The 23648-nt window shown below is 36.2% G+C and overlaps 2 long non-coding RNA genes across 2 annotated transcripts in view; one reads left to right on the top strand and one right to left on the bottom strand.

Annotated features, from left to right (window-relative positions):
* The first annotated feature begins 33 nt into the window (after positions 1-33).
* LOC118763110 lies at positions 34-12862 on the top strand. Its single transcript, XR_004998864.1, has 3 exons — positions 34-389; positions 7545-7548; positions 12852-12862. It is a non-coding gene; the product is annotated as an uncharacterized LOC118763110 (long non-coding RNA).
* A 2972-nt stretch (positions 12863-15834) lies between these two features.
* The window catches only part of LOC118763111, a 40384-nt gene continuing 32570 nt past the window's right edge, over positions 15835-23648 (bottom strand). Inside the window, exon 5 of the long non-coding RNA XR_004998865.1 lies at positions 15835-16191. This is a non-coding gene — a long non-coding RNA (uncharacterized LOC118763111). The remainder of the gene's footprint in view (positions 16192-23648) is intronic.

Here is a 23648-nt window from a genome sequence, read left to right as displayed (position 1 = left end):
TTCCCTAATATTTATTATTTTATATATATATATATATATATATAATTGAATTTGGACTTCTTCATTACTTAATCTTAAAATTTTAATTATAACAATCCTCCCACCCCAACCCATTTCTCTCTCTCTCTCTCTCTCTCTCTCTCTCTCTCTCTCTAATCACTAAATTTTTAACACACAGAATCTGTTATTTATTTATTTTTCCATGTGCAGTAAAAATGTTTAAATACTTTGTTATATTTATATATGTGCTGGCATTGTTAACTGTAAGGAAAAAATAAAGAGATATTTATCTCATCTTTGTTAAGAAATGAAGTGACATTTTATGAATCAGAAAAAAAAAAACCCAGAAAATATAACACAGCTTTACTGTAATATTTTTCACTAGCTCAGTTGGAAAACCTACCTCATGATCTTTTACATGATTTTAGTTTCTGCAAATATATATTTGGTTTCTCTTGTGTATTCATTTTCTCTTTTACTTTGCTGTGAAACATTCTAATGAATATAGATGCAAGTTTGGCTGTGTAGCTAAGAATTTTGATCCCACATTTTGGTAACTTGAGCAAATGTTTTTGACCATAACTTCAAACTGACTAATTCTTCGTGAGTAAAATTTGGTAGATGGAAACTGCAGAAGCCTGCTGTGTATGATATATGTGTGTGTGTGTATAAAACAGGAATCTGGAAAATTTTTGGTATTATTTATTTACCATTACATATGTTTCATTTACTTATAGGAATCACAAAATTGAACATAACATGTTAGATAAACATGTAAGAAAATTTCCTATTAGAAATTCTTCAGATAGAGAACCAAATATTACATGCTTCACATCAATACAGCAACAACAACTGCATACTGGATTGTAATATTTGAATAAGCAGATGTGCTTCAAAAGGACACTGATTGGATTTTAACTCTACCTACATAATTCTATATATATATCTATAAAATCATCATTTAACTTCTGCGTTCCATGGATTGAACAGTTTGACAAAGATCTGATGAGTCAAAGGACTACATCCTGCTCCAGTGTCTGTTGTGGTAGAATTTCTGTGGTTGGATGTCTTCCCTAACACCAACTGCTTTCCATTGTATACTGGGTGGTTTTTACATGTCACTGGCACTATTGAGGTCACCATGTAGCTCGCAAACCAACAAACCCAGATAGGTAGGATGTTGCATATATGTTAGATGGAGGGTTAAAGTGTGAGGAAAGAGGTTGAAGTAATACAGGTTCTCGTAGAGGAGCTCCATTATATACACACACATGCACACATATATACATATATATATACTGTATGTTAGGGTTATTTTTTGTCAATCCTAGCATACAGCAGCGAGCTGGCAGAAACGTTAGCACGCCGGGTTAAATCCTTAGCGGTATTTCGTCTGCTGCTACCTTCTGAGTTCAAATTCTGCCATGGTTGACTTTGCCTTTCATCCTTTCAGGGTCGATAGATTAAGTACCAGTTACACACTGGGGTCGATGTAATCGACTTAATCCCTTTGTTTGTCCCTTCTATGTTTAGCCCCTTGTGGGCAATAAAGAAATAAGGGTTGTTTATTGTCAAATAACAAATATTTATTGATGAGAGGACTCATTACTGGCTCGTATTTATTAATTTTGATTAAAAAAAAAAACCTATTTAAATTTATTACATACAGGGGTTGATTAACTGTGACTTCAAGTTTTTCATCTTTAAGGTTTATTCAAACTGTCAGAATAAACCCAAAAAAATAAACTTGAAGTTGCAGTCAGCTAATGTGTGTGTATGTATTTTTTGATAATGTGTAAAAACAAAAAAAAAAAGCTGATAAACTGCTATATTCAAACAAAAATATACCTGGTAGTGATATTTATCTGTGGAACTCCAGCTGATGCCTTCTTGTCAATCTCATAACTATAAACACAATGAGCCAGTGATTGCTTCATTGGAAATCTATAACCAATCACATTATTAAATCACAAGACACCTAATACAAAATAATTACTCTTTAATAGAATGTGCTCTTTTAGTAATTAACATTGCACCATGCTCCTTGTTTGTTAATAGTCTTTTTATTGGCATTGTCTTTTACTTGTATCAATCATTGTACCGTGGCCATGCTGGATTTTAGCCATACTTATGATTTTTTTTTTAATCTAGTACTTATTCTGTTGGTCCCTTTTGTTGAACTATTAAGTTACAGGGACATAAACAAACTAACAGCAGTTGTGAAACAGTATGGGGTGGGGTGACAAAGGCAGACAGATACACACACATAGACATTAATATGTATACATACATGGGATTCTACTCAGTTTCTGTTTACCAAATCCACTCACAAAGCTTTGGTAGAGGATACTTATCCAAGATGCCAAGCAGTGGAACCAAGACCAAAGCAACATACCATTTTTGATGGCCGAAAAGACACACAAGTGCATAGGATGCACCCTAACCTAGACTATACTTTTGTAAAATTAATTATCACTAAAATGTTTTAATTCTTCCTCTTACCTATATAACTTTATGTTATTGCCAGTAATTATAAGCAATTTATTGCATCCACACTCGATATAAACATACCATAGGCGTTGTTCACCAATAGATGGCATAACTCGTTTCGTAAGCATACATACTGTTTTGAGTGGGTTTTGAGCCTACATTGAGTGCATTGGACACAGGGATTTTTAAAGTCATTTTGGGGTTAAAAAAGGGGGCGTCTTATAGGCCATCAAATACAGTAGTTGCAAAATAACCTTCATAACCACATATTTGCTAATTTTTAATGTAATCTGTTTGTTTTTCTCTCTTTTGATGCAATATATTTATGCCCTAAGTCTTTATACTCTACTGATTAAGATATCTGCTTCAAAAGTGTCAGTTGTCTAGCTTATTGTGTTTTTGCATTTGCAGCAGGAAAGAAATGGTATTGTTTATAAATCTTAGTTATGTAATTCTTAGTCAGTTGTTGATTCTATTAAGTTTTGTATTTTGGTAAAGAATTTGGGTGAGAATGCTTAATTAGAATTTTACATTTTCTGCATATATCAACAGTCAGTCTAGAATAATATATTTCTATATTTTCTACCTAAAAAGAAACTATATGATTTTACTGAGTGTGATTAATATCAAACCCATTTCTTCCAATACATCTGCCTTGTAATGTTCAAAGTGTTGTGCAAAATGAAGTCTTTCTCTGAACAGTGTTGTTATATCTTAGATAACCTCAATGCCAGGTTGTTTTATTCTGACCCCATCCTCCATTGTTTTTCTATCTTCATTATTTTTTTAAAGAAATATATTCTCTTTAAAATGTCTATCACCTAATTTCATAACACTATTACTACTACTAATAATAATGATGATAATTGATACTATGTAATAGCCCTATTGTTTTAATTACAAACTCATAGGATGAAGCACATCAGCCGCATATTGTACATATTTGAATGAAATGCTCCTATCCAGTTAAGCTACATAAAGTATGATTCAGTTGAGCTCTGACTGAAATAATGCTAACTATTGGGGCTTATTGTCTTCTGTGTTTTGTTGTGTCTGTGTGTCATTTAGACATTTATGTTTCATCAATTTCCTTTCGTAAATATATATTTTTCCCATCTGTCTGCTTATTATTTCTTGTATTCACCCCCCCCCCTCTCTCTCTCTCTCCTCTCTCTCTCTCTCACACACACACATGATATATATAATAATATCAAAGAGTGATAATGAGTGCTCAACACTGCATCAGTGGATAAATATTCTTTATTTGTGGGTTAACAAGGCTGCTGTTGGTTTCATGCTGTGAGAAGTCTTAACAATTATCAGGCCTACCACATGAAACATTGGTACTTGTCTCAATCTTGAATGAAACACACACACACACACATATATGAGAGAGAGAGAAAGAGAATAAGGCTGGCGAGCATAAACATTGAAATCGCTGTCACTCTTATAAAATATGTATTCTTCAAAAGAAGTACATAGATATGTACTCTAAAAAGAATATTGAGTAATTCTTCAGCTTAATGTTAAATTGTTTTTATGATAACTCAACATTAATATATATGTATATATATATGTGTGTGTGTACTTCTATATAGGCACTCCTGATGCCAGAGCTCACTGATAATTAACATGTTACAACATTCTTTCAGTATCAGAAACCCTCCCTATATTCCAAACTATCTGATTAACTCACTTTATCTATTGCAGCCACTAATACTAGATTTAACACTAATCCACCATAACCTCATTCAGTTTGAAATTATGTATAGTGATGTTTATTTCTTCTTCAAAAATACTCCTAGTAAAACAAACAAACAAGTATAGACAATGTTATCCTGAAATATCTTTTTTTATAAGTGATTACAGCAAATGATTCACCATTTTTAACCTACATTACACTTTGGAAAGAAATGCAAATCATTGAACAAAGTTATAAGAAATGTCTGTAGATTTTTTTTTTTTTTCTTGGATTCTGCTTGTGTTATTGGTCTGGACTAAATAGAAAAGTGATTACTTTGAAGAATCACTAGTCTCAGAATATTTGTGGCTATGTAATAAACAGAATGATTGTATATTATTGTTCCAGGAAAGCAGTTATTTCCGTTTCTTCTTTGTATCTGTCTCTCCAAACCTGAACCTACCTTTACTCAAGATCTTTATATTTAGTTTTGTCAACTAATGTCTGTATAAAACTCTTAGTAATATGTTTTAGAGCATTTTTATTTTAATTATTTTACCAATTTTGGTAATTGTGGTAGGGTATATAATGTGTACATTAATTTCTTAACTGATTTTTTTTTCTTTTTTTTTTTTTGAGGGTTTCTTCTTAATTTGTATTTTACAATAAAAGATAAATGAACAAAGAATTGTGTTGCTTACGCTTATTGGCTGACATTTTAACCCTTTCGTTACTGTATTTATTTTGAGATGCTCTGTGCTTCTTTCAGTTACTTTAAATATAACAAAAAATTTAGTAAAATAACTTAGTGTTAGGAACATAAATTGTGTCTAAGGTTTGGTGGGAATTTTAGTTCAAAACTTTTGAAAACAAGACATTTGTACTCAGACCCAGAGCCGGTTTCAGCCAGGTTGATAACGAAAGGGTTAACTGCCACTAAACAATGTTTTGGAGACCCATGGATTTGAATCAAATAGAATGATGCATGAAATTTCATTTTCTTTTTTCAAAGGCTTGAGTTAGCTTTTTAATAGAAGATGGTGAGCTGGTAGAATCATTAGCAAGTCAGGCAAAATGTTTAGCAGCACTTCTGACTCTTTATGTACCAAGCCTGACTTTGCCCTTCATCCTTTCAAGATCAGTAAAATAAGTATCAATGGAACATTGGGGGGTCAATGTATTGGATTTATCCCCTTCCCTTCAAATTACTGGCCTCGTACCAAAATTTGATGCCATTTAGCTATTCAGCAAACCCAAATTGAAGTTTTGGAAATATTTAACTCGGATGGACATAAACTTCCCATTGTTATTATAGTCTTTTTTCAATATATATATATATATATATATACACATACTCTTTTACTTGTTTCAGTCATTTGAGTGTGGCCATGCTGGAGCACAGCCTTTAGTCGAGCAAATCAACTCCAGGACTTATTCTTTGTAAGCCTAGTACTTATTCTATCGATCTCTTTTGCTGAACCGCTAACTTGAAACTTGAAACCACATGGTTGGAAAGCAAACTTCTTAACCACACAGCTATACTGTTGTTGCAGTATGATATTGTTCTGAACAATCTTGGCTCTTTACCATTTAATCTGGTTATGTCTGGCCTATGTAGTTTTGCGTTCAAAACAGCCAGATTCAGCTTTACAATGCCATTCTAAAAATAAATAACCACATCATAGAAATCTCAAAGCCAAGTATTACGCTTGATAGGATAATCTGAATGGTAAAGGGTTAAGCCAACCACATAGGGGCACTAAATGCGCCACTCAGTCTATTCTAACAGTCTTATCATGGGTGCTGAGTACTTAAAACGGTGTTTACTCGGTTACTTGTGTAAGTCATTTTGAATGTGGCCATGCTGGAGCACCACCTTTAGTCGAGCAAATCAATCCCAGGACTTATTCTTTGTAAGAATATTAACTTATTCTATCAGTCTCTTTTGCCGAACTGCTAAATTATGGGGATGCAAATGCACCAGCATCGATTGTCAAGTGATGTTGGGGAGGACAAACACAGACACATGAACATACACACACACATATATGATGGACGTCTTTCAGTTTCCGTCTACCAAATCCACTCACAAGGCTTTGGTTGGCCCAAGACTATAGTAGAAGACACTGGGCCAAGATGCCACACAGTGGGACTGAACCTGGAACTATGTGGTTGGTAAGCAAGCTACTTACCTGTTTATATAAAGCAATGGTTCTGGTTCTCTACCACGTTTTATCTATGGATCCCTTTGATTACTATTTTAATCTGGTGAACTACCATAGCCATTTGATGTTTAAAAACTAGTTTTATAGATTCATCTTTCAAAATTCCTATTTTGTTTTTCACACATTCACTTGTGTAAGCTGAACTATGTAAAACATCAGAGAAAGGAACATAACTGTGTTTTTGCAATAAATACGTCTAAAGCTAGATTTTTTCATAGATCCATAAAATATTACTGTGGGCTCAATTTACTAATTTGCTTATGTAGACCCCCTAAATCTTATAGACCCCAGTTCAAAATCCCTGATATAAGTGTTTGTGCTCTGGTCAGAGAAAGACAGTGAACTATTTTGATTCAAAGCAGATCAACTATGTCAATGATAAATGGCCCTTCATAAAGGATCAACTATTCATATTCTATCATTGTTCTAAATCATCATCATTTACATGGAATTCAATGAGGCAGATTTTCTACACCCAGATGCCCTTCTGGTCACCAACCTTCACCTGCTTCCAAGCAAGGCAATAAATATATTCCCATGGCCAGACATGTATAATAAAAGATTGGTAACATGACAGAGATGCTCCTTACAATTATTGTGCAATGTCAAGACAAAAAAAAACACACACTAATAATATATTGCCAACCTCCCCTGGCACCTATGCTGGTGGCACATAAAAAGCACCCACTACACTCACGGAGTGGTTGGCATTAGGAAAGGCATCCAGCTGCAGAAACACTGCCAGATCAGACTGGAGCCTGGTGCAGACCCCGGTCGAACCATCCAGCCCATGCTAGCATGGAAAACAGACGTTAAGCGATGATGATGAGACAAATGTATCGTTTTCACTGTAGGTCAGGTTCAGTGGTTAGGCAGGAACTGACAAGCCAGAGAGCTATGCTTAAGCTCCAATGTCTGCTTTGGCATGATTTCTGCAGCTAGATGCCTTTCCTAACACTAACCACTTTACAGAATATATACTGGATGCTTTCTCTCATGGCACCAGCACTGATGAGATTCCCAAGTACTTGCAAGACAAGATCTCCCACCGAGTGGAGTATAGTACTGAGGGATATGAAAATATGATAAAGGGACAGGAGCAGGTGTAGTTCAAGTTAGTTGTATGAGACAGATGTTGACCCGTTAAGGTTAGTGTTGTGAAAGTTTCAAACATCAACTTCTGCCTGAGTCTGAGGCATGTTCGAAAGTAAAAGTTAAGTGAGTTGCATTAAAGACATCAAGCAGTCCACTGCATATTTTCCATGCTCTATCAAGAGAGAGAGAGAGAGAGCAGTTGGAAAATAGGTAGTGGACAGTTCAACATCTTTGCTGCAACTGACTTAATTTTTACTTTTGAACATGCCTCTGACTTGGGCAGAAGTTAATGTTTGAAACTTTCGCAACATTAACCTTAATGGGTCAGCATCTGTCTCAAACGACTAACTCAATCTACAGTGAAAACAATAAATTTGTCTTACTAGTTATACAATGCACTTTTGGTTGCTATCAACCAATTTCTTTTATAATGCTTTGGTTAGTCCAGGGGCCTCAGTAGAAGACATTCGCTCAAAGTACCACAGAGTGGGATTGAACCCAAAATTGATTAGGAAGCAAATTTCTTAAACACACAACCACATCTGCTATAAATAAATAAAAATACAGTGTTATACTTCGTATGTTGTATTACTTTTCAAATATAACAAATATATATTGTTGTGTTATACAGTGACTATACTCTGAATAAATGTGAAACCATCATCGTATAGTGCCATAGTTCAAAGAGTGATGGGGGAATGGGTGTTTGGAGTATAAGACATAGAAATTCTTGATGAGGCAATGATCAACATGTACAAGCACAAAGGAAACGCTCTTGGTGGAAAAGCACTTTCTGTTTATTCAAAGTAAAATTTGTTCTTCATGATAAAATCCAATTTATTTATTCAAAGTAATATATACACTATGTATAAACAAGTTTAATATACTTTTTGAATATTCCAATTTAAATACACTGAATATAAAGATCAGTATAAAGATCCATCATGTATAAATTTAAGGTTAAACCACATTCAATATTAAATATTGAAACCAGCATAATAAAACTAAAATCCATTCATCAAACTACAGGTATAATCCAATTTGTTCATATTATAAGTTAAAATCAAATTTAATCAAATTCAAAGTATAATTCACTTTCTACATAGAAGGGAAAAAAATCACTCTCTGATCATTTAAGGAATATTCTGTTAATAAATAATAAATTATAATAGATAATAAATTACCCGCATATCCCTTAGAAAACCACTCTAATACTTTATAATTTAATGTCCCTTTTTCCATGCAGGTTGAATGGTTAGGCAGGAACTGACAAGCCAGAGGGCTGTGCTGAGCTCCAATGTCTGCTTTGGCATGATTTCTGCAGCTAGATGCCTTTCCTAACACTAACCACTTTACAGAATGTATACTGGGTGCTTTCTTTCATGGCACCAGCACTGATGAGGTTACAAAGTACTCGCAAGACAAGATCCCCCACTGAGTGGAGGGATATGAAAGTATGACAGAGGGACAGGAGCAGGTGTCTTGCTGATAAGGGGAATATGTGGCTTCCATGTTTCAAAAAAAGCAAAGATATGAGGTCAAAGTTCAAGGTGGATATGAGCAAGGTAGAAGATCTTTCCTATGGATTCATAGTCAAATCCATTATCCAAGTTTTAGCTCAACATATTCTTTTTTACACTTGGCACAAGGCCCGAAATTTTGGAGGAGGAGTAGAGGGCAGTTGATTAGATCAACCCTAGTACACAAGTGGTACTTAATTTATCGACCCCCGAAAGGATGAAAGGCAGAGTCGACCTTGGCGGAATTTGAACTCAGAACATAAAGACAGACGAAATACCACTAAGCATTTTGCCCGACATGCTAATGTTTCTTATTTTTTTATTGCCCACAAGGTACTAAACATAGAGGGGACAAACAAGGACAGACAAAGAGATTAAGTTGATTGCATCGAGCCCAGTGCGTAACTAGTACTTAATTTATCACCCCCGAAAGGATGAAAGGCTAAGTTGACCTCGGCGGAATTTGAACTCAAAACATAACGGCAGATGAAATACCATTGAGCATTTCGCCTGACGTGCTAACGTTTCTGCCAGCTCACCGCCTTATTTAGCTCAACATATTGAAGCTAAAATCTAATTTCCTCTCACTCAAGATAAATCCCTAAAGAACATAGATACAGTATAATATTACAGTGAATATGTTAATATGTTTATATACACTCTTTATTGAAAGTAAAACGTCTTGTTACACATTTACCTATTTGAGGAGAAATCCACTTCCTACATATTAATAAAAAATATGTTATTTGTATCTTCAAAGTTAATTTAAATGTTTGTGTATTATAGAAAATTTGCATATTCAAGGCAAATTCTATTTTCTTCTTGAAGGTCAAATGTAAAGTTTGTGCATATTCAATGTTATTATTCAGCATATTTCAAGAATAATTTAATATTTCCAACATGCGCAAGGAAATTTACATATTCATCTATATGCTGTAAAAATCATCTCTAAATATTGGATGTTTAGATAAGCTCATGAATTTGAAACAGCCATCTATGTATCATACTTAAAGTATATACACTGTTGTTGTTGTTGGTGGTGATGGTGGTGGTGGTGGTGGCGGCGGCGGCGGCGGCAGTGGTGGTGGTGGTGTTGGTGGTGGTGGTGATGGTGATGGTGGTGGTGGTGGCGGCGGTGGCGGCAGTGGTGGCGGTGGTGGCAGCTTCAGTCAGCCCTTTTGTAGGGTCTTCAAGATTGGTGACTAAAAGGAAGGGGCAAAAGCACAATACCTGGGTCATCCGTAGTTTGGAAAACCAATGCAAATGCTTGTAGCAGAGTGAAATACCCTCAAGGCATCTATTGGGTTGTCCGGAAAGTTTGTGCCGATTTTTAAAGAAAAGAAAAAGGTCAATAAATACTTGCCATTACATTTTTAATCAACCAAATATGAACCATTTTGTTGCACAATGCATCTCCAGAACTGCACAGCTATGTCTGAGCCCCAGTTAATTATTCATGGTGAATAATTAACACACTAATACTTGATGTATATTCAAGGTGTCATCAACATTTATAAAATTTAAGTGAAAATGACCTCACTATACATGAGTGTGTGTGTGTGTGTGTGAGGGAGGGTGTATATATCTAAGGAGCCCAGACCATTTTGCCATGCACACATATGCACTTTTAGTTTCTGCAAACCAAATTCACTCACATGGTTTTGCCCAAGGTGCCATACAGTAGGATTGAACCCAGCACCGTATGGATGGAAAGCAAACTTACCTGCCAAGCTATGTTTGATATATTCCCGTATTCTTTTATTCTTTTATTTGTTTCAGTCATTTGACTGTAGCCATGCTGGAGCACTGCCTTTAGTTGAACAAATCGAGCCCAGGACTAATTCTTTGTGAGCCTAGTACTTATCCTATCGGACTCTTTTGCCGAACTGCTAAGTTACGGGAACGTAAACATACCAACATAGTTTGTCAAGCGATGATAGGGGACAAACACACAAATACACACACACACACACACACACACACACACACAAATATATACACATACACATGACGGGCTTCTTTCAGTTTCCATCTACCAAATCCACTGACAAAGGCTTTGGTCAGCCCAAGGCTATAGTAGAAGATACTGGGTCAAGGTGGCACACAGTGGGACTGAACTCAGAACCATGTGGTTGGTAATCAAGCTACTTACCACACAGCCATGCCTGCACCTATATACATATATACATATATATATATATATATATATATATATATATATATATATATATATATATATATATATATTATATATATATATAAATAAATAAATATATATATATATATATATATTATATATATATATTATTATATATATATATATATATATATATTATATATATATATATATATATATATATATATATATATATATTATATATATATATTTGTATATATTAAGGGTAAACATGCACTCTTTGCCTGTTTAAAATATATTTCTTCCTGAATATTGTTCATAAAACCTACAAGTTGCACATTTAAGATAAATTCCTTTTTTTTTTATTTATCTACCTTTTCTTTTTTTGTATATACAAATCAACATTTTTACATATTTAAGGAATATTCTACCTTGTATATTTCCCTGCAAGATAAAAATCCCCTTCCTGCATCCTAAAGCTAAAACTTATTTTTCATATATTCAAGGTGGTGTATGATCTATTAATCAATTATTTTGCATTTTCAAGGTAAAAATTCCCTCTTTATATTTTCACTTTAAAATATATTCATTACATTCTACTCTGAAAGAAAATCCACTGCTGTAGTTCTGAGATAATATCCATCGTCTGAAAGTTCAAAGCAACAGCAATATTCCACAAGACAATATTAACATTCAAGACATAATCCATATTTTTGCATATTGAATATAAAATCCTCATGTAAATTCAATATTTAAGGTATAAAAAAAAAATCAGTTCTCTGTTTATTCAAAGAAAACCAATTTTGTATATTCTTCTTACTGTGGCTTCTCATGGCAGTCATATTGTCTTCACATTCAAAGGTTACTTACTCTGCCATTTGCATATTCAAGGTTTAAATCCACATTCGGAATTAAAAGAATATTGAATGTAACTTAGATTCTTTGAATTTTTGAGATAAAATTTTACACTTTCCATATGACATTAAAATCCAATCTGTATTATTATTATTATTATTATTATTATTATTATTATTATTATTATTATTATTATCATTATTATTATTATTACTACTACTACTACTATTATTATTATTATTATTATTATTATTATTATGCTTGTCATACTATGTACTTGACTGATGCACTTTCAACAACCTTTAAACTATGGAACGAAATTGAAGATATAATTGAAAATATTAGTTCCATAAAAAAAATGTGATGAACATCCATTAAGTTCATCATCATCACCACCATCATCATAAACATCATAATCATCATAAACATCATAATCATCATAAACATCATCGTCGTTGTCACCATCATCATCATCATCATCATCATCATCATTACCATCATCATCATTATCCCATCCACTTTTCCCCATGCTTGCATGGGTCAGGTGGAGTTCACTGAGGTAGATTTTCTACCGCCGAATACTCTTCTTGTCACCAACCCTCACCTGTTTCCAAGTAAGGTAATAATTTCCCCATGGCCAGACATGTTTTTGCAGTATATTGGAAATGAATGACATTCATTTACAACAATCACATGATGTCAAGATAAGAAAACAAACTACATACCCTTCCCCCCACCCACACACACTCACATATATTTATTTCATCGACCCCCAAAAGGATGAAAGACAAAGCCAATCACATCAGAATTTGGATTCAGAATTTGAAGATGGACAAAATGTCAATGAGCATTTTGCCTTTTCACTTTTAAAGATAAGGCTAAATAATGCAAACAGTCTTATTAACAATATCAATAAAACATTCATGATATGAAAGGGCTGTGGACTCTGAACTTTTTTTTTTAAACATTTTTAAAAAGCATTCAGTGATGTTGAAGTAACACTTCTTTATCTTCTTTATTTCTTGCTGTTCAGGACAATTCAGAGATAAATTCAGACATAAATTCAAGTAGAGTTCTAAGACCAGCCACAGTCTTTTCAGGTTCTTTGATGCTGTAAATTCTTATGTTGGTACTCTTTTACTCTTATTTTTTTGCCTGTTTTACTAATTTTGACTGGGGCCATGCTGGAGCACCGCCTTTTAGTCGAGCAAATCGACCCCAAGACTTAGTCTTTGTAAGCCTACTACTTATTCTATCATTCTCTTTTGCCGAACTGATAAGTTACGGAGACGTAAACACACTAGCATATTGATTGTCAAGCACAGACACATACATATATATATATATATATATATAAGTGAGAATCGAATCGAATCAAATCAAATCAAATCGAACCAAATCAAAATAGATGAACATCAATGGAATTTGTATACTTGTGGTACCAGTGCCGGTGGCACATAAGAAAACCATCCGAACGTGACCGTAGCCAGTACCGCAACGACTGGCCTCCGTGCTGAGGGCACGTAACAAACACCATCTGAGCGTGGCCGTCCGCCAGCCTCGTCTGGCACCTGTGTCGGTGACACATAAGAAAACACCATCCGAGCGTGGCCGTCAGCCAGCCTCGTCTGGCACCTGTGTCGGTGGCACATAAAAAACACCATCCGAGCGTGGCCGTCTGCCAGCCTCGTCTGGCACCTGTGTCGGTGGCACATAAAATCACCCACTACACTCTCAGAGTGGTTGGCGTTAGGAAGGGCATCCAGCTGTAGAAACACTGCCAGATCTGACTGGCCTGGTGCAGCCTTCGGGCTTGCCAGACCCCAGTTGAACCGTCCAACCCATGCTAGCATGGAAAGCGGACGTTAAACGATGATGATGATGATGATGATATATATATATATATATATACATACATACATACATACATACAACAGGCTTCTTTCAGTTTCCGTCTACCAAATCCACTCACAAGGCTTTGGTTGGCCCGAGGCTATAGTAAAAGACACTTGCCCAAGGTGCCATGCAGTGGGACTGAACCTGGAACCACGTGGTTCGTAAGCAAGCTACTTACCACACTGCCACATCAATGTTATTATGAAATTACATATAAAAGACTTTAGTTTTAAATATTTCAGTATGTTGAATTTGTGAAGATAAATAAATATTGTCTAGTTTTTCTTTGAACAGATATTTTCAATTATTTTAAAATCTCAAAAGGATTCTGTTGCAATAATATTTCTTTTATTGATATGGATTATAACTTTTTATTATAATCCTTTAAAATATATAAGAATTTAGTATCAGATTTCAGAGGACATTAGCTACAAATTAAATTGATATAAAAATATTGATTGATTTTATCCATTTTTTTGTATAACTATTTCAAAGTGCAAGACATGTACTGAATTATAAATTGAAAACGAAAATATGGAGGCACAATGGCCCAGTGGTAAGGGCAGCGGACTCACGGTTGTAAGAACATGGTTTCAATTCCCAGACCAGGCATTGTGAGTGTTTATTGAGCCAAAACACCTAAGCTCCACGAGGCTCCAGCGGAGTGGGGTGAACCCCGCTGTACTCTTTAGTAGGCGTAGGAGTGGCTGTGTGGTAAGTAGCTTGCTTACCAACCACATGGTTCCAGGTTCAGTCCCACTGCGTGGCTTCTTGGGCAAATGTTTTCTACTATAGCCTTGGGCTGACCAAAGCCTTGTGAGTGGATTTGGTAGACAGAAGCTGAAAGAAGCCCATCGTGTATATGTATGTGTGTATGTATGTATGTATGTATGTATGTATGTGTGTGTGTGTGTTTGCATGTCTGTGTTTGTTCCCCCAACATCGCTTGACAACCGATGCTGGTGTGTTTACGTCCCCATAACTTAGCGGTTCAGCAAAAGAGACCGATAGAATAAGTATTAGGCTTACAAAAAATAAGTCTTAGGGTCGATTTCTCGACTAAAGGCAGTGCTCCAGCATGGCCACAGTCACATGACTGAAACAAGTAAAAGAGTAAAAGAGGCCTCAAGTCAAAATAGTGGGGACAGTACCCCATGGCACTTTGCAGAGACCTGCTGTAAATACTTGTAACGAGATGAAGCAGTGGTATTGAAATGGATAACAGCTTAAATCTACACCCAACGACATAAATGTTTCCTAAGGTTTTTCTTCCACAGTTTCCCCCTCTATCAAACTACATTCGTAAAGTTTTGGTCAACCTGATTCTATGGAAGAAGACAATTGCTGAAGCTGATTGCTTGTTTTTTTTTTGGTGTCTTGAAATGGAAAAAATACTGATCCACAATTTTGTCTTGTGGGTGGGGTGGGGGTGGGGGTGTATGTGTGTAGAGGGTGGAATGGGTTTTGAAAAATATACGGAATGTAAAATCCAGTGTGATGAGAATTATGCTAATTTCTATTTCTATTTGTTGTTTTCTAACTAAACAAATATTTCTTTTCAGTGAGGGAAGGGGCATTTTTTTTGTCCATGAATCAAAACCTATTAATGGGAAAATGTCAATGCAGGAATTGGTGAAATCAGGTAAAAGTTAATGAACTCTTGTGTCTTTTCTTTTAATTCATTTAATTTTTATGTTGTAAAGAAAATGCTCTTACAGAATGGCAAAAGTGTGAACAAAATTTGTAATATGAGGGGGTGGGGAGACATTAAATAAATGGTAAGTATGATTTTGTTACTTTTTGTGCCGTATAGAAAAGGGAAGGATTTTACAGAATGGCAAAAGTGTTAACAGAAAATTACAGAAAAGAAACATGATAAATAACTTTTTAAAAATCATTTTAATCTTGAAAGCTACAACAAAGAAGGGTGGGGTTAAAATTTTTTTCTTAATGTGAATTACAAGTATTTCAGAATGTCAAATATAAAAGGATAGAAAATTACAAAAAAGAAAAATTTGTTTTAAATGTGGCAGCTACAGCAAAGGTTTGTTAAAGTGGAGCTGGTGATGGGAGACATTTGAAAAACATGGATTTTTAAATAATTAAAAAAAGTGATTTACTAGTGTATTGCAATGTAGGATACTATAAAATGTCAAAAAATCCTAACCCCTTCTCCCTCTCCCGAAAAGAAATTCCATTTTATATGTGACAGCTACTCTGAAAATCTGCTGCCTCTGTTATATGCTGCCTTAGTAACTTTGGATTCTTTTGACTTTGAAGATCATTGGAAACCTGGTGAAAAAAATAGATAAATTTTAAAAAACTGGCACTCTTTGCATCATGAAAATTAAAAAATAAAACAATTTTTAAAGCTAAAGATTTGGAAAGATATAAAATAAAATATTGCTTATCTTGTTTTAATACTCATGCTTGTGTTTAACAAGATTATGAATAAACATTTATTTTTTTAAATACTCAAGCATTAGAATGGCTTTTCCAAAGCTTTCAGTTATTTTTAGAAATCTGATGTCCTACTGCCTTAAATATAAGAATGACACACTGGTGCCATGTTAAAAGCACCCAATACACTCTGTAAAATGGTTGGCATTAGGAAGGGCCTCTAGCCATAGAAACCATGCCAAAATGAACAAAATGGAACCCAGGTAGCTCTCTAGCTGGCCAGCTCATCAAACCATCCAACCCATGCCAGCATGGAAAACAAACATTAAATGATGAGGATGACACTGATATGATGGATGATAAAGTGTTTGGTACCTGGGCTCAAACATATTTGCTCCTGTGTCTGCTAGATCAAGTCTGATCTGAGACTAAACAACCCAAGAGAGATCTTTTATGTGGTCTCCTGACTTGCTATAAATAACAACAAAATCTTCTCAAATCATAACCATAATGTTTCAAGAAAAGAGAGCAGTGAATGAATATTGTAATCAGATACATAATGCCTTAGAGAACTGGAAGGTCATATTTGGAAGGTCTTTGGTCAAAGGTGGCCCAGAAATAGTTGGATTGGGTTTGTACAACAGTAATAGGTTTTCAAGTGAATGGATGATTCTTTACATGGTTAGTCAACCTATAAGAGAGAGCTGCCTAATCTCTCTGGAAGGTGGAAGAGCTTGAAAACCACGTGACTCATGGTGACATCTTTTGTGGTTTAGACGATGATCTTGCCATAGTTGCAAAAGCCATACAGTTTGGAAAATGACTGATTTTCTGTAAGCATTGTATGTCTTGTTTTGGCACTGATTGGTCTTTTGGTGCCTTACTCAGGCATTCCCATTCCAATTTCTCCCACCTGTTCTCCTATGACTTCTATTATATCCATGATCTTAGACTCCACCACAAACCACTGTATCCATTCCTTCTCCCATCCCCAGGTATGTTTCTTCAAAAGGTCCCCATACATCAATTCCAGACACATCTTTCTAACCATGCTTTTTCAGCAGTATTGCCACTTCCCTCAGGTTTTTGTCTATTTGAAGAAGTTCAGGTCCTTTGGAATTCTTATTCCCTGAACATGTTTCCTGCACCTGGACACCTGCACCTGTTCAAGAGGAATGTTGACTGTGTTGATAATATCAGTCTCAAAGATCTTGTATATATTGTGGACACAGTCCCTGCATCAGAAGCTCTTCCATGGGCTGAAACCATATCTGTTACATTCTGTGTCACTAATTAAAAAGTTAGCTTCCCAACCACATGGTTCTGGGTTCAGTCCTACTGTCTGACACCTTGGTTAAGTATCTTTTATTACAGCCTACAGTTAATCAAAGCCTAATGAGTGGATTTGGTAAATGGAAACTGAAAGAAGCCCATTGAATGTATATATATATATATATATATATCATCATCATCAGCCACTTTGCCTCCATGAGGCCCAACACTTGGAAGGAACTCAGCCACTTTGCCTTCAGGAGCCCCAACACTCAAAAGGTGTTCTTTACATGCCACTGGCATGGGTGCCAGCTATGTGACACCAGCATCAGCCATGTCTACAATTTCACTTAACTTGAAGGGTCTTTTCAAGCACAGCATACCACCAAAGGTCTCAGTCACTAGTCATTACCTCTGTGAGGCTCAAAAGTCAAAGATCATGCTTCACCACCTTGTCCTATGTCTTCCTGGGTCTACCTCTACTGCATGTTCCCTCCACAGTTAGAGATTGGCACTTCTTTACATAGCTGTCCTCATCCATACACACCACATGACCATACCAGTGCAATCTCTCTCTGACACACCACATCATATTCCTCTTATGCCTAACTTTTTTCTCAAGATGCTTACACTCTGTCAAACATGCACACTAACATTGCACATCCAGTGAAGCACACTAGCTTCATTCCTTTCAAGCCTACACATGTCCTTGGCTGTCACAGCCCATGTTTCACTACCATATAGCATAGCTGTTCATACACAGGCATCATACAATCTGCCTTTCTTTCTGAGAGAGAGAGACCCATAGTTGCCAGCAGAGGTTGGAGCTCTCATATATACATATAATAAATAAATGCGCCCCTTTAAAGCCTAGCCAAGCTCATGGGCCCGGTTTCCCAGTTTCAATGGCATATGTGTTCCCAAGCTGGACAGGATGCAAGTCCATCGCAGCGTTCCTCATTTTTGCCGGCTGAGTGGACTGGAGCAACGTGAAATGAAGTGTTTTACTCAAGAACGCAACACGTCGCTCAGTCCAGGAACCGAAACCGCAATCTTACAATCACGATACTGACACCCTAACCACTAAGCCATGTGCATCCACCATATATACATATACTAAAATAATAATTATATATATTAATCATATAATTATATAAGGGAACAGAAAAAAAACCCTGCTCCAACATGTTTTAAGAATACACCAAAAAACGTTATAAAACCGTCTTTAGCTCCTGCATCTTGGCCTCTTGGTATTTACATGATTTTATCCTTGTTATGTGTGTGTGTGTGTGTGTGTGTGTTCTCCACCATTGCTTCACAACTGGTGTTGGTTTGTGTACATACAACTTAGCAGTTCAGCAAAATAGACCAGCTTAAAAAAAAATTACTGGGGTTGATTCACTCAACCAAAACTCCTGAAGGCAGTACTAGCATGGCCAAAATCTAATAACTGAAGCATGTATGTATATATATATATATATATATATATAATACAAATAAGAAAATGGAGAAACAAATTTGGTTTGTTCATCGTATCTGTATTATTATCTTATCTACTGTTTTATATAATATTTTTGCATGCCTTTGATGTTCTCATTTGTAAAATGAATAAATAATCCAGCATTATAATATCCGTAAGTTGATGAACAAACCAAATTTGTTTCTCATTTTCTTATTTGTATTATAAATTTACAGTAAAAATATTTCTTTACCTTCACCTGTTTAATATAATAAATGACTTAATTGCATTGCAGTTAAAAACATTTATGTATTAAGAATTTGGGTACTTTCATCATCATCATCATCATCATCATCGTTTAGCATCCGTTTTCCATGCTAGCATGGGTTGGACGGTTACCAACAGTATATTGGATAAATGATATCCCATAGTGGGTTTCACCCATAACCCCTATCTTACTTTGTATATATATACTAGCAGTATCGCCCGGCGTTGCTCGGGTTTGTAAGGGAAATAACTATATAAGCATTTTTAGAGATGTAAAGTATAATAGCCATCTCAATATGGCTAACCACAAAGGGGGGTGTTACTGTAGCTTTATACGTTCTGAGATTTAATAATACATTTTTGGAGAGTTACTTCCCTTATATATGCCAAAAATGCATTAAAAATGGGAAAAAATTATGGTAAATTTTTTTTTAAATCGTAGACTCATCGTAGATGTGCGCTAATACCCAGAAGGGCTCGATATGAATCACAACTATAAGATACCCACTTTTGGTTAAACTGCACCGCAAAATGTGGGAGTAGTTAGGAATCTAAATCGTTGGAGACAGACACCACACAACCTCACTTTTATATATATATATTCTTAAACAAGAATGTTGTTGACAGTGACTTTGAAGTTTCAACCAGTTAAGCCATTGTTGGACTGCAGTCTGTTGAAGTTTATCTTGGCTTTATATAATCTTGGTTGTGTGAAAATCTTCCTTGGGTATGGGGGTTTGAGTGGAGTGGTAATTAGGTTGTAGGATGGGTTGTGGTAGAGAGGTATTGTGGAGAAGTTAAGGTGGTGGGCTGGCAGAAACGTTAGCACACTGGGCAAAATGCTTAGCGGTATTTCGTCTGCCGCTATGTTCTGAGTTCAAATTCCGCTGAGGTCAACTTTGCCTTTCATCCTTTCTGGTCGATTAAATAAGTACCTGTTACACACTGGGGTCAATGTAATCGACTTAATCCGTTTGTCTGTCCTTGATTGTCCTCTCTGTGTTTAGCCCCTTGTGGGTAGTAAAGAAATAGGTATTGTGGAGAAGTTTTTATTGATTAAATTTATAGTTGTGTTATTGTTTAGAATTCATTCACGTATGTAGAACTTTGTAAGCAGGTGTGCACAATCTACTTCTGAAAGCCATAAATGGAAGCTGTGTAGTAGTTACCGATCAGGGCTCCTGTCCACGCCTGTAGATATGGAGCTGACAAGTTTACAAATTTACTACTCCTTGTGTGCAACACCAAACACCGCTCGCCACTGGGCACTTAAAATTTTAAATTGAAATTGAAATATAAGGAGTGGCTGTGTGGTAAGTAGCATGCTTACGAACCACATGGTTACAGGTTCAGTCCCACCTCATGGCACCTTGGGCAAGTGTCTTCTACTATAGCCTCAGGCCAACCAAAGCCTTGTGAGTGGATTTGGTAGATGGAAACTGAAAGAAGTCCTTCATATATGTGTGTGTGTGTGTGTGTGTATATGTTTGTGTGTCTGTGTTTGTTCCCCCCAACATTGCTTGACAACCGATGCTGGTATGTTTAAGTCCCCGTAACTTAGCGGTTCAGCAAAAAGAGACCGATAGAATAAGTACTAGGCTTACAAAGAATAAGCCCTGGAGTCGATTTACTCGATTAAAGGCGGTGCTCCAGCATGGCCACAGTCAAATGACTGAAATAAGTAAAGTATGTTATGAAGTTAATGCTTTTATTGGTAAGAATCTCTAGGTAGTCTTTTGACATGCTAGAAATAGCAACCAAATGTCCCTCACTGTATCTCAGAAATGATATATTGGATAATGGATACAGTTAAATTTTTCTGGATATACAAACAGATGTAATGGTCATGAGTGGAATGCCTACTGCTCTTTTTAATCAGGGCTCGCTTGAGGGCTAAACTACATTTACTTACTTGATTTTTTTTTTTTTTAAGAATTGAAGGGGAGATAACTTTGAAAGATCACTCGATAACTATCTCCCTTCGAGATCAAATCTTCATCTTTTTCATTTCGTGACACGTCTGAGATCAAACAAAGATTTATTGACTCACTTTGCATTTGAAGCTCAAAGCATGCAACTATGTTTAAAGTTAAAATATATAAAATCACTTCTGCTTTCTTTGTTTTATTGATGAAAGGTGTATATGATAATCTTATGAATAGCACGTTTTTTTCAAGTCGTTCATACATTAGCGCAGATTTTTAAAAGCATTACACGATATCTTTGCAAAACCCGCAGTGTATCTAGATAATACCTTTGTGACGCACCGTTTGAGAGTCGTTGCTTTAGATATGCGAATATCCTGGTATGATTTTCGTATCCCAGAACTCTGACGATGCTCCGCAATCATCGATTAACATTCGTTTTCCATGCTGGCAAGGGTTGGACGGTTTGACACGAAGCGACGAGCCAGAGGACTATACTAAGCTACACTGTATGCTTTGGCATGGTTTCTATGGGTGGATAATATATGAATAGGTGAGAGGAATGTCCAGTGGAAAAACCAGTTTCATACAAACTGAAAATGCAGAAAGTGGTGGTACCGTATAAAAAGCATTGGTGCTGGTGCCACGTAAAAAGTACCGGTGGGGGCTACGTTAAAAGCATCCAGTAAACTGTAGAGTGGTTGGCGTTGAGAAAGGCGCCCAATTGTAGAAAGCAAGAAAAAACAGACTCTGGAACTTGTGGCCTCCGGGGTTGCCAGCTCCTGTCAAGCCGTCCCAACTGATGTTAACATGGAAAACAGGCATTAAATGACGGTGGCGACAACGATGATATATTCAGGGCAGAACATAAGTAAAGAAATAATGGAGTACATTGTTATTACATTTATTCGACGGGTTACAATTGTTTCAGTAACATGGTTGACAAATCATATAACATGCATGTTATGATTTGTCACATATCTATATATATAAAACTCTAGTTGTGTGAGTGTCTGTCCCCTTCGATTTAGATTCCTAACTACTCCCACATTTTGCGGTGCAGTTTAACCAAATTCGGGTATCTTATAGTCGTGATACATATCGAGCCCGTCTGAGTATTAGCGCGCGTCAACGATGAGTCTACGATTTTTAAAAATAATTTAACATCATTTTTTATTCCATTTTAATGCATAAAATGCATCGTGTGTCGATGGCGGCGGAGTTGGCGTCCACGCTCACAGCTGCACCTGTTTGCTTCTCCCCCTTCCCTCCCTCGTGAAGCTGTGGGGAAGGGAGTGTAAAGAAATCAACGTCGTAAAGCGTTGTCAAGAAAACCAGCGTTCTTTTAGAACAACGACTTCATGGCTTGAAGACACCAAAACAAAAATGGCTAAGAAAGCCCGAATTTATAAGGGAAGTAACTCTCTAAAGATGCTTATATAGTTATTTCCCTTACAAACCCGAGCAACGCCGGGCGATACTGCTAGTCTATATATATAAAACTGTAGTTGTGTGAGTGTCTGTCCCCTTCGATTTAGATTCCTAACTACTCCCACATTTTGCGGTGCAGTTTAACCAAATTCGGGTATCTTATAGTCGTGATTCATATCGAGCCCGTCTGAGTATTAGCGCGCGTCTACGATGAGTCTACAATTTTGAAAATAATTTAACATCATTTTTTATTCCATTTAATGCATAATTTTTCGTGTGTCGATGGCGGCGGAGTTGGCGTTCATGGTCACACCTGCACCTGTTTGCTTCTCCCCCTTCTTCCCTCCCTCGTGAAGCTGTGGGGAAGGGAGTGTAAGGAAATTAACGTCATAAAGCGTTGTCAAGGAGACCAGCGTTCTTTTAGAACAACGACTTCATGGCTTGAAGACACCAAAATAGAAATGGCTAAGAAAGCCCGAATTGGCATCTATAAGGGAAGTAACTCTCTAAAAATGCTTATATAGTTATTTCCCTTACAAACCCAAGCAACGCCGGGCGATACTGCTAGTATGCTGATAAAACAGTTTTAAACTGGGGAATAAGTGTCACACCAACAACATCGTTCTTCAGATATATAAAAGAGAGAAGCAGGTTTCTGCTTTGGTTTGGATGAGGAGGATTGAGTTGTTTGATCAACTCAGTTCCTACTCCCTGAATTAACATGTAAGCAGTCGAGTATTCCACGGACATCCTTATTTGTTGCAGTCATTAGACTACAACTATGTTGGGGCACCGCCTTGAAGAATTTTTATTCAAATGAATTGACTCCAATGCTTACTTTTTATTTTTCAATCCTCGTACTTATTCTATTGGTCACTTTTGCCAAACTGCTAAGTTACAGGGACATAAACACATCAGTAACAATTGTCAAGTAGTGATGGTGGGGGATAAACACAGATATGGACGGACACACACACACACGATGGGCTTCTTTA

This window comes from Octopus sinensis, linkage group LG4, assembly GCF_006345805.1.
Source record: "Octopus sinensis linkage group LG4, ASM634580v1, whole genome shotgun sequence".
In the NCBI taxonomy this organism is placed as follows: Eukaryota; Metazoa; Mollusca; class Cephalopoda; order Octopoda; family Octopodidae; genus Octopus; species Octopus sinensis.
Note: the sequence above shows the minus strand (reverse complement) of the source record. Positions and strands in the feature narration are given on the sequence as shown.